Here is a 13238-nt window from a genome sequence, read left to right as displayed (position 1 = left end):
GCCCATTTTAGACTTAAAGTCACCTGCAGATTGAAAGTGAGAGGATAAAGAAACATCTATCATGCAAATAGATGTCAAAAGAAAGCTATTGTAGCTTTATATCAAATACTTATATCAAACAAAGTACACTTTAAAACAAAGACTGTAGCAAAAGACAAAGAAGGACACTACAATAATCACAAAGGGGGCAGTCCAACAAGAAGATATAACAATTATAAATATTAATGCACCCAACATGGGAACATCTAAATACATAAAACATTTAAAAAGATATAAAGGAAATAATTGATAATAATACAATAATAGTAGGGACTTTAACAGCCCACTTATATCAGTGGACAGATCATCCAAACAGAACATCAACAATGGCTTTGAATGTCACACTGGGCCAGATGGATTTAACAGGTCTATTCAGAATATTCCACCCTAAAACAGCAGAATACATGTTCTTTTCAATTGCACATATTACAGTCTTTAGAATAAATAACATAATAGTGCACAAAACAAGCTTCAACAAACTTAAGATTGAAATCATACCATGCATACTTTCAGACAACAATGCTGTGAAACTAGAAGTCAACAACAAGAAAAAATCTGTGAAGACTACAAATACATGAAGTCTAAGTAACATGCTACTAAACAATGAATGGGTCAACTAAGAAATAAAAGAAGAAATAAAAAAGCACATGGAAACAAATGAAAATGAAAACATAATGGTTCAACACCTTGGGATGCAGCAAAAGCGGGTCTAAGAAGGCAGTTTGTAGCAATACAGGTCTACCTCAAGAAAAAAGAAAAATCTCAAATGAACAATCTAACCTTGAACCTAAAGAAGCTAGGAAAAGAACAACAAACAAAACCTAAAACCAACAGAAGGAAGAAATAATAAAGATTAGAGCAGAAATAAATGATATAGAATCTAAAAAAACAATAGAACAGATCAATGAAACCAGGAACTTGTTCTTTGAAAAAATAAACAAAATTGATAAACTTCTAGCCAGGCTTATGAAGAAGAAAAGAGAAAGTACTCAAATAAGTAAAATCAGAAATGAAAGAGGAGATATAACAACTAACACCACAGAAATACAAACAATCATAAGAGAATACTATAAAAACCCAAATGCCAACGAATTAGACAACCCAAGAGAAATGGATAAATTCCTAGAAACATATCAATGGCTAAAATTGAAACAGAAGGAAATAAAAATTTGAACAGATCAATAACCAGCAAAGAAATTATGTCAGTAATCAAAAAACTCCCAGGGTGCCTGGGTGGCTCAGTTGGTTAAGTATCTGACTTTTGATTTTGGCTCAAGTTATGATCTCAGTATTGTGAGATGGAGCCCCACATTGGGCTCTGTGCTGGGTGAGCAGTCTGCTTAAGATTTATCCCTCCCCTCCTCCATCTCAAAAAGAAAAAACAAAAAGCCTCCCAAACAGAAGTCCAGGATCAAATGGCTTCACAGGTGAATTCAACCAAACGTTTATAGAAGAGTTAATAGCTGTTCTTCTCAATCTATTCCAAAAAAGAGAAAAGGAAGGAAGACTTCCAAATTCATTCTGAGGCCAGGATTACCCTGATACCAAAACCAGATAAAGACAGAACTAAAAAGGAGAACTATAGATCAATGTCCCTGATAAACATAGATGCAAAAATTCTCAACAAAATACTAGCAAACTGAACTGAAAAATATGTTTTAAAAAGTCATTCACCATGATCAAGTGGGATTTATTCCTTGGGTTGCAAAGGTGGTTTAATATTTGCAAATCAACCAATGTGATACATCACATCAATAGGAGAAAGGATAAGAACCATGTGGTCATTTTAACAGATGCAGAAAAAGCATTTGATAAAATATAACATCCATTTATGATAAAGACCCTCAACAAAATAGGTTTAGAGAAAACACACCTCAACATAATAGAGGCCATCTGTGAAAAACCTACAATTTACATCATCCTCAGTGGGGAAAAACAGAGCTTTCTCTGTAAGAATAGGAATAAGGGAAGATGTCCACTATCACCTTTTTAAAAAAATATTTTATTTATTTATTTGACAGAAAGAGAGATCACAAGCAGGCAGAGAAGCAGGCAGAGAGAGAAGGGAAACAGGTTCCTTGCTGAGCAGAGAGCCCGATGTGGGGCTCAATCCCAGGACTTTGAGAACATGACCTGAGCTGAAGGCAGAGGCTTAACCCACTGAGCCACCCAGGCACCGCCACTATCACTATTTTTATTCAACATAATACTGGAACACCTGGCCACAGCAATCAGACAACAAAAAGATATAAGGGGCATCCAAATTGGTAAGGAAGAAGTAAAATTTTCACTATTTTCAGATGACAGGATACTATATATAGAAAACCCTAAAGACTCCACCAAAAAACCATTAGAACTGATAAATGAATTCAGTAAAGTCTTAGGATACAAAATTATTGTACAGAAATCTGTTGCATCTCTATATACCAATAATGAAGTAGCAAAAAGAGATAGTAAAACATAACATTTACATTTGCATTTGGTTAGGAATAAACCTAACCAAAAAGGTGAAAGTCTTGTTTTCTGAAAATTATGAAATACTGATGAAAAAAATTGAAGATGACACAAATAAATGGAAAGACATTCCATGCTCATGGAATGAAAGAACAAATAGTTTTTAAATGTCTATACTTCCCAAAACAATCTACACATTTAAGGCAATCCTTATCAAAATACCAATAATATTTTTCACAGAACTAGAACAAACAATCCTAAAATTTGTATGAAACCACAAAAGATCCCAAATAGACAAAGCATTCTTAAAAAAGAAAATCAAAGCTAGAGGCATCATGATTCCAGACTTAAGTTATATTACAAAGCTATAGTGATCAAAACTCTAAGGTACTGGCAGAAAAATAGATCAATAGAACAGAACAGAAAACCCAGAAATAAACCCACAATTATATGGTCAGTTAATTTTCAACAAAGCAGGAAAGAATATCCAAAGGGAAAAAGTCTCTTCAACAAATGGTGCTGGGAAGACTTGACAGCGACATGCAAAAGAATGAAATTGGACCACTTTCTTACACCATACACAAAAATAAATTTAAAATGTATTAAAGACCTAAATATAAGACCTGAAACCATAAAAATCCTAGAAGAGAACATGGGCGGTAACCTCTTTGATATTGTCCATAACAACTTTTTTCTACCTATGTATCTTGGACATTTTAACAAATCTTTTTTTTTTTTTTTTTAAGATTTATTTATTTTAGAAAGAGAGAAAGAGCATGAGCAGGAGAGACAGAGAGAGAGAGGGAGAGAGAATCTTAAGCAGGCTCTGTGATGAGGGCAGGCCCTGATGTGGCACTTGATCTCATGACCCCAAGATCATGACTTGAGCTAAAATCCAAGAGTTGGACACTTAACCAACTCCACCCCCCAGGTTCCTCTAGACATATGTCTCTTGAGGCAAGGGAAACAAAGCAAAAATAAACTAATGGGACTACATGAAAATAAAAAGCTTCCACATAGGGAAGGAAACAAACAACAAAACTAAAAGGTGATTTATGAAATGGGAGAAGATATTTGCAAATGACATATCTAGTAAAGGCTTAGTATCCAAAATATATAAAGAACTGACACAACTCAACACCCAAGAAAACAAATAACTCAATTGAAAAATGGGCAGAAGAAATGAATAGACTTTTTTCCAAAGGAGACATCCAGATGGACAACAGACGCATGAAAAGATGTTCATCATCACTTACCATCAGGGAACTACAAATCAAATCTGCAATGAGATATTATCTCACACTCATCAGAATGACTAAAATCAACAACATAAGAAACAACAAGTGTTGGCAAGGATGTGGAAAAAGGGGAGGTGTCTTACACTGGTGGTGGGAATGCAAACTGATACAGCCACTATGGAAAACCACATGGAGTTTCTTCAAAAAGTTAAAAAGAGAAATATCCTCCAATCCAGCAATTGTACTATTGGGCATTTACACAAAGAATACAAAAATATTAATTCAAAGGAATATGTGCACCCCAATGTTTATAGCAGCAATGTCCACAATAGCCAAAATATGGAAAGATGGAAAGAGCTCAGATGTCCATTGACTTATGAATGGATAAAGAAGATGAAAGGATAAAGAAGCCATAAAAAAGAATGAAATCTTGCTATTTGCAACAACATGGATGGAGCTAGATAGTGTAATATGCTAAGGGAAATAAGTCAATTGGAGGAAGACAAATAGCATATGATTTCACTCACATGTGAAATTTAAGAAATAAAACAATCAAGCAAAGGAAAAAAAATGAGACAAGTTAAAGCAAGAAACAGACTTTGAGTTATAGAGTACAATCTGATGGTGACTATGGGGCAGGGGGGTGAGGGATGGGTTAAATAGGTGATGGAAAGTAAGGAATGCACTGGAAAAAAAATCAAAATAAAGAAAAAGAATATACTCAGAAGATGTAATCAATCAAACAGAAATTCTACAGGACATTCAAGCACAATTCTTCAACAAAAAAAATTGCAAGAAGAAAAAAAGGAGATGAGGGACGCCTGGGTGGCTCAGTTGGTTAAGCAGCTGCCTTCGGCTCAGGTCATGATCCCAGCGTCCTGGGTTCGAGTCCCACATCAGGATCCTTGCTCCGCAGGGAGCCTGCTTCTCCCTCTGACTCTGCCTTCCATGCTGTCTGCCTGTGCTCGTGTTTGCTCACTCTCTGACAAATAAATAAATAAAATCTTTAAAAAAAAAAAAGAAAAAAAAAGAAAAAAAGGAGATGAAAGTGGAACCTGAAAATTAAAAGAGACTTAAAAGACTATTATTATTTCCTAATCGGTTCCTTATTTGCATCCAGATTAAAATAAGCGTGGTGAAAAAAGTCTCTTTGTAAGATTTATGAGACAATTAAGTACTTGACACTACATGTTTGATATTATCAAAGAATTATTTTTAGATGTGGTATGGTATTTTATGTTTAAAGACAAGTTGTTATCTTTTAGAAATTCACATTAAAATATTTATAAATGAAATTATATAACACCTGGGATTTGTTTCAAATATTTGTGGGAAAAGCAGATGGATGGAGATGTGAATATGGCAAAATTGGCCATGGGCTAATGGGTGTTGGCCTTAGATGGATACATGGGAATTTATTATATCATTTTATCTACTTTTGAGTATATTTGAAATTCTCTGTAATTAAACATTAAAATCTCTATAAATTGGTTACAATGTTTTTACAAGATTGGGGCCCCTGCACCCAAATCAGTCTGAATTAAAGCATGACCCTTGCAGGTTTTAAATTAAATTATTTCTCCTCAGAATCCCCAAGATAAACCCAGACCACATCCTAATCTCCAACATACGTGTTTTGCCATTCATTCAACAAACAGTTATCAAGTGCCTAATATAGGTTTAGGGATAATCAGTGTTGATTAAAAAAAAAAAAAAAGCAAGCAAAAAAAAAAAAAGAAAAGGCAATAGTTCCTGCCTTCATTGAGTTCACGGATTAATAGGTTTTAATGATCCAGGCTAAGACTGTAATTAATAACAACTCTTTACTGAAAGTTTAAAGATGAAGGACAACATAAGTCACAACTTCTGTACCAACCAAGGCTGGGTTTCTATCCATCTCTTGGTCTAATTCCATTTGCCTACGGGCTATTTTTTCCCCTACTCTTGTAATTATTCTGGTCTAAAGATGACTCAGAATCTAGGACAGATGAACTTTAAGGACCCAGAGAGAGAATATTTTTCTAAAAAACTTATATCTGCTTCCCCAAGTTCTCATTTCTTGCCAGGATTAACATTTTTTCTAGGAACTTAGGGAAAAAACCCCTGGAATTTCAAGACAGGTGGAATGGGCACAAGCTTTAAAAGTTAGATTAAAAGAATGTGGAGGCAAATTTCAACCCTTTATAAGGTAGAATTTTCTAACCATTTTTGCTAGCCAATGTAAGGAGGTAGGATAGCTATTTGTCAAGGATACAGAAGAGAAATTATCAGTGGGTGGGAGTTTAAACTTAGCTAGCCAAAACTCCTGTTTAGTTGCTAACGTTACACTCTTTGAACAATGAAAATGGGGATGTTAAAGGCACTGTAACATCTGAAAGGAAGAGGAATTTCAGGGTTAGAATCACATAATAAGCCTATAATCACATAATAAACCTTCAATTTATATGTAAGGTGGATATAGGTGAACATTTAGGCATCAGGGTTATTATATGTGTCAGTAGATAGGACACTGTCCCTAGAATGTGGGAGCAGTGGTGAAATAATCTCTTGTAGGTCCTATATTCTCGGAAGAGACTCGAGCAGATTCTTCTCTAAGAGCAGTTTCCCTGGAACTCCTGAAGTGCTGTTATCCAATGGGATGTCCTAGGTCATCTAGGATAGTTTGATTCATCCTGTAGGCTGGTCTCAAGCAGACAATACAGGCTATGTTACCCACCAATCATAGACTTTGGCACACCACATTTGATGTATTATTACTACTTAGGTTAGAACTAACTCTTGAAACACCACCTCCATCAGTCACTATATTAGGGTTAGTTAGATTATGCTGGATGACAACTGTGAAATCTTAGTGGCTTATGGCAGCAAGATGTATTTCTCAGTTTACACTACATGCCTGTGGGTTGGCTGGAGTTCTGCTCAAGTCTTCTTCCTCTGCAATCCATGACCATGGAATTGCTACCATCTGAAACATCGCCAATCACCATGGTTGAGGAAAAGAGTGAATATGAAAATGCATACTGGCACTTCTTGAAATAGTGTTTTGGGTTCTGGGTTGTAGCATTTTTTTTTTTTTTAAGATTTTATTTAGTGCTCGCTTCGGCAGCACATATACTAAAGATTTTATTTATTTGATAGATACACAGTGAGAGAGGGAACACAAGCAGGGGTAATGGGAGTGGGAGAAGGAGAAGCAGGCTTGCTGCAGAGTGGGGAGCCCAACACGGGGCTGGATCCCAGGACCCTGAGATCAGGACCTGAGCTGAAGGCAGACACTTAACAACTGAGACACCCAGGCGCCCCATGGATTGTGGCATCTTAACTGTATTAGGACTGGGATCCAGGAATAACTGGATCCAGCCTTTCACTAGGAATCTCTCTTCACAAGATCCTAAAACACAAACAAACAAACAAACAAAAAACTCATGAAGGAAATATACCGTGTTTCTATTGAAGAATTCCAATGAGCTAGATTGAATTCTATCAAGAACTGTATTGCGTAAGCTATGTTAGTCTGAACAGTTTAGGATTAAAAAGGGCTAAATGCCTGTTCTGTTTACTTTTACTCCAAAGCAGGGATCTGAATCACATTCCTATAACACCGTAACTACCAAGGAGAGGCTGAAGAGAACATGAAATACAGGGGAAGGAACTAGAGAGCTTTTGACTCAAAACCTAGAGGAGAGCTTGTATGGAATGCGTTTCCATTACCAAGCCACATGGGGAGGGGAGCCAGAGAATCTGGAGAAAGGAAGAGAGCAAGAGCCTGCCAGCGGAAAGCAGGCAAGGTGGCAAATGGCCAGGCCGTCTCAGGAAGAACAAACTCAAGACCATCGCTTACCCTCCTTGGAGATCAGAGGAAGAGAGGTAGGAGAGATATAAAACACATATACATACTACCTTTTTTAAAACAATTTCAGAATTTGCAGCCAGGTAGGGCACCCACAAAATTGTATCTTCATAAACAACTCAGCACCACTCATAGGTAGATACTTAATACTGAAGAGAAAAGCACGAGGAAGTGGTGTCTCCTAACCATGGGCTTCCTTCTGGCCAGGGTCAGAGTAAAGGAGGAAAATGAGCAGGGCTTTGTTATAGGGATTTTTTTCCCCTTTAGGCTTTGTTATCTGACAAGAATGACCCCAAACTTAAGCATGTAGATGAATGTAGCATTATTAGTTAATAATCTATTTTTATTTCTCAGTGGGAAGGTGTGTCACTTTAATGGTTAGACTTTAAAAAGTTCTTCGTAGGTTGTTGTTTATGCTGATTCCTTATAATTTTATTCTATATTTTTCAAGCATGTACAAGTATTTTTATTTTTTCTTAACAGCGGATGAGAAATGGTCTATTTTTTTACCTTACACATAGAGTGTGGCTAGGGACTGTGACTAAGTGTGAATGTCCTCTCCAGCTTCTAATTTGGGTCTTTAACCGCTTCCTTTTCAGCAAGGATTCTTTTCTATTTTTTTTTTCTTAAGATTAAGATTTTTAAAAAAAAAGATTATTTATTTATTTGACACACAGAGAGAAAGACAGAGTGCACAACTAGGGGGAGGGACAGATGGAGAGGGAGAAGCTGACTCCCTGCTGAGTAGGAAGCCTATCTGGGGCTCCATCTCATGACCTGAGCCAAGGCAGGCACTTGACCAGCTGAGCCACCCAGGCGCCCCTCAGCAAAGATTCTTTCAAGCAAAATAATGTCCCAATGAGTATGTTATTTTATTTTTTGCAGACAGTGGTTTCTTAGTGGCAGGTACCTCTGCTTCTTTTCTTAATAATAGTGGCAAAATTTGATTTAGCTATTCAGATATGAAATAGACAAAATTGACAAAATTGATTTAGCTATTCAGATATGAAATGAGGTTGTGATTATGTGAGTTTATTTCTCAGGGTAAGAGAAGTAGGAATACTGTCTGCAGATTCAGGTTACAATTACTAGACTAGTTGGAGGGAAACATGCCGATTACCCTGACAGAAGGTCTTCCGAAGGCATGATAAGGATTGGGATCTGATAACACCAGCGGGCAGTTCAGTCGCTGGGAGGGCAGACTTTAGAAAGTAGCTTTTTTTTTTTAAAGACTTATCATATGACTCGGCAATTTTTTTTTTTTTTTAAGTTTCTATTTATTCATTTGAGAGAGAGAGAGAGAGGGAGCAGGGGGAGAAGCAGAGGGGGAGGGAGAAGACAACTCCCTGCTGAACATGGGTGTTCTGGGATCATGACCTGAGCAGAAGGCAGAGGCATTACATGAACCACCCAGGAGCCCCTACAAAGCACTTTTTTTTTTTTTTTTTTTTTTTTTTTTTTGTGGCTACCCCAAGGACAGACAGGTTTATTGAAGGCACAGCCAGGTAATCAACAGTTGGACTTGGCCACATGTTCTAGCTCGTCCTTCTTCTTGATAGCATACTAATTGGAGGAGCCCTTGGCTGCATTGATGAGCTCATCTGCTAGGCACTCAGCAATGGTCTTGATGTTCCGGAAGGCAGCCTCACGTGCACTTGTGCATAGCAGCCAGATGGCCTGATTCACACGGTGCAGGGGGTTACACATCGATAGCCTGACGCCTCACTGTTCCGGCTCGCCCGATGCGGGTTGAGTCCTCCCGGGGACCGCTGTTAATAATTGCGTTCACCAGGACCTGCAGCGGGTTCTCACCAGTGAGCAGATGGATGATCTCGAAGGCGTGCTTGACAAAGCGCACGGTCATGTGCTTCTTGCCATTGTTGCGGCCATGCATCATCATCGAGGTGGTGAGACGCTCCACGATGGGGCACTGCGCCTTGCGGAAGCGCTTGGCGGCATAGCACCCCGCACTGTGGGGCAGGTACTTGGTATACTTCTCCTTCACTGCAATGTAGTCCTGGAAGGAGATGTCATTGATCTGAACGTCATCGGTGCTCCACTTCCCAAAGAGCTTGGTGTCAGGGGTCTCCGCCACCGCAGGTGCAGCTGTCTCCCACTTGGTCATCCTGAGGGTGCAGCCGGGGCGTCACAATTGATCAGCGTGCACCACGCGCCGCCCTGGCACAGACAGGAAGCCAAAGCAGCATTTTTAATTAACATCAGGAGCTGTGGCCAACTCTTTCCCTTAACCCTTTCTCTTCCCTAGATTAGCACCTGATTCTTGGGCATCCCTTGTGGGCAGAATACTCTTCCTTCACCCCTTTATCATCTAAAACTATCCCTCTACCCTCGCTAGCTCTGTGGTGATGAGGTGGTGGTTCAGCTTGTGGGCTTTGCAGTCAGACTTCCCACGTTCAGCCTCTGACACCACCATGCACATGACTTTGGCAAGTCACTTAATTTCAGGAGGCCTCAGTTTTCTTATTTGGAAAGTGACTAATTTTTTCATATTTCTTTGTGTAATGCTTAAGTGAGATGCTTAGTATAAATTGCTTAACAAAATGCTGGGACTGTTGTAGGTGTTGAATAAAGGCATGTGCTCTCTCTCTCTAAAATTACTCTTGGGGGTCAAATTTTCCAAGGTGGCTTGATTTTTAAGCAATGTGGATAAACTATAGGATCATGTTTTGCCTCTGGTTCAGAAAATAAACTTACAGGGCACCTGGGTGGCTCAGTTGGTTAAAAAACTGCCTTGGGCTCGGGTCATGGTCCCAGAGTCCTGGGATTGAGTCCTGTATTGGGCTCCCAGCTCCACGGGGGAGTCCACTTCTCCCTCTGACCTTTTCCCCCTCTCATGCTCTCTCTCACTGTCTCTCAAATAAATAAATAAATAAATAAGGATCTTAAAAAAAAAAAAGAAAATATACTTACAATACCTATCACCTCTAAGATGAAGACACCTGAAAACTGCAGTTTAAGAAAGAATATTATCTATGAGGGATGTCAGAACAAGTTATTATTTGTCTATTTGATCTTAACCCCTTATACTGGAGCAATGTATCTGCATAAAAAAGCAAGCTTAAAAAGCTCTCTGTGTAGTCTTCGCACATTTTTAGGTTGTTGTTCAGGATCCTCTTCTTTCTGTTATTTCCCCTTCCTCATTCATTTGTTCCCAGATTGTAGTTTGGGTTCCCTTTTATCTGGTCGGATTCTGGGATTGGATTTTACTTTGAAAGTTGCTACTGGCTACTGCTTCAGCTTTCCTGTCACTTTTGGCCTTAGTACCTTGCCCATCTCCCAGCTCTTCTCATCTCTTTGCATACAGGGTTGTGACTGATTGCAGGAGGAGACCTAGGCAACTCTGAGTCGGAGATACTGGGAGACACTATATTGCTGACTTTTCATTCACCCAGCCTGAGGTAAACCAGCATTGCCCTGGTGGGCATTCAGATTCATAATCAGAGTCTCTAGAACTTGGGGGTGGGCTTGGGAGGATATAACAAAGCTCCATGGCAATGACAAGATGAAGCTTTCAGAGGGACACAGCAGGATCTTACTCTGAGCAAATACTTAGCTATCATCACCCACATGGGTGCCTCTGTTGGGCAGATGTATATGCCCTTCACTTTGGTCATGCCACTCTCTTTCCTGCCATGTAGCTGTCAGTATGTAAAGAAAACTTTGTTATTCACCTGCTTTTAAGGAACTTGAATCCTATGTCTGTGTTTGTTTTCATCAGTTATGGTGCCATCATCCAAATGATCACTGTGCCCTCTTCTAGCCCCTGGTCCACAAAATTCCACCCGTACCTGCAAGAACCTTCAAGACTCTGAGAGGGGAGCCCAGAGTGTAGATGTTTCTAGAGAGCAATCTACATCTTTCTCTCTATACAGAAACAAACTAATAACCAAAAAATAAATAAACAGTGGTTTTAAGGACCTAGGGAATTTAGCTCTATGGCATTTTGAAGCCAGGAACTCTATCTTACTCATCTTGCCTCCCTAACATGTCTCATAATTTCTGGTGCATAGTAGTGTTGGAATTTTAGGAGCCGAATAAGTGACACATTGCTTTCCTTAAGCTGTGAATCAATTAAGAGATAGAGGACTCAGATAGCTGAAAATCAACAGGTTGCTGCTAGCATATAAACTGTCATTGTTCAGATTTGAAAAAAGCTTCTTCTTTTTCCTTTGGGCATAAGAATTAGAAGAAGCCCACTCCTGGAAGATGATTGTAAAGAGGGACTGCCTCTGGGTAGAAAAGCTGGGAGAAATGTGCGGAAGTGTTGGCTTCATATGGGAGAAGCTGGCCTAGTTTCTAGTCCCTTTTTGTCCTTTCAGCAAGTGGTCTGGAGATCAAAACGGGAATATATTTATTTTGGTTTATTTATTTGTTTGTTTTTAGATAATCTCTCATTAGTTGAATTTAACCCTTCAAAATAGTAGTATTCTCTCTGTAGGGGCGGAGCCTGGTCTACTGTGCTTATCTTCCCCCACCCCTCACTAATACAGTATTTATTTGTCTTCCCTCTGTCAAACCTTGAGCCAAGCACTTTCCCCAGACTGCCTGGGGAGGTATATGAAAAGGAAAATACCCAGGGCAAATGAGACATAGGAGAAAGAGCTATGGAAGGCGGAGACAGCTCCTTCGCATGATGAAGAGGATGAGAAAGGCCAACCTCAGGCAAAGGAGCCCCATGACCTCTAAGAGAACAAAACCCAGAATGGCCTAGGAGAAGAGCTGTTGCTTCAGAGAGGGATTCCTGGCCTAACCAATGGTGAGGGTCCCAAACATAGTCCCAATTCCAGCCCCAGAGCCAGCCACCTCTACCGTGGCAGCCCCAGCCCCTATGAACTTGTCTGCTGTGTCGATGTCCCTTGAAATGGTGCTGGGGTTTGGAAGCTGTGACTAGGAATAAGTGAGGTGAGGGGATGTGGGGCTGCTAAGTTGCTGAGGCTCTCATCTGTCCTTGTCTCTGGTGGTTTTAGCACCACTGCAGACAGTGATCCACTCAACAGTTGAGAGGTGCTCCTGACCAAGAAGAGGGTGAAGAAATTTGCCCAGGTGTACATTTTCAGGGGATGAAGGGCCGTGGCAAGAGAGCTGCTTTCAGTGCAGAGAAGACATGCTTATAATATAGTAGAGAGTCAACTAGGACATGCCCTCCCTACACTGGCAGATATCAACAAGATTGGTTCAGGAGAGCCTCTGCCAAGTTTGCTTAGTTCTTTCTCCCAAAGTCCACAATAACATATACTTACTTTCTTTCCCTTGGGATGAATAAGTGGGGAGATAGGGAGGGAGGCCAGGAGTATTATTATTGTTGCAGGATGGAATCAGGAGACCAGGAGAGAAAGGAGGTTCTCTGTAAGACAAGTACTGGGTGTTTTCTGAATGAACGGATGTGTTTCAAGAAGAGGTAGATGTGCTGTTTATTATAAAAATGTAGTTAGGAAAGAACAATGATAGATTACTCAGAAGGGAACTTTTGTAAGCTTAAATGAATGTTTTGTGACTTGTTAATATATTGGGAATATGTTAATCATACCTGGCTTGTTATTTGAGGTTTTGTTAAACCTTGACATTGGAGGTAGGGGGTTTGCCTATGACAGAAAAAGGGCATTGGAAGGACTTTACTGTTCAGAGACTAAGTTGGA

The 13238-nt window shown here is 39.4% G+C and overlaps 1 protein-coding gene and 2 pseudogenes across 3 annotated transcripts in view; 1 reads left to right on the top strand and 2 right to left on the bottom strand.

Annotated features, from left to right (window-relative positions):
* Window positions 1-13238, top strand: part of MAPK10 (mitogen-activated protein kinase 10) — a 593666-nt gene that overhangs the window by 88636 nt on the left and 491792 nt on the right. The gene's annotated exons all lie outside the window — the stretch shown is intronic.
* Window positions 9091-9727, bottom strand: LOC132025765 (small ribosomal subunit protein uS7-like; annotated as a pseudogene).
* Window positions 12205-12701, bottom strand: LOC132025710 (ATP synthase F(0) complex subunit C2, mitochondrial-like; annotated as a pseudogene).

Source organism: Mustela nigripes, chromosome 1 (assembly GCF_022355385.1).
Source record: "Mustela nigripes isolate SB6536 chromosome 1, MUSNIG.SB6536, whole genome shotgun sequence".
NCBI lineage: Eukaryota > Metazoa > Chordata > Mammalia > Carnivora > Mustelidae > Mustela > Mustela nigripes.
This window is presented reverse-complemented; position numbering and strand designations above follow the sequence as displayed.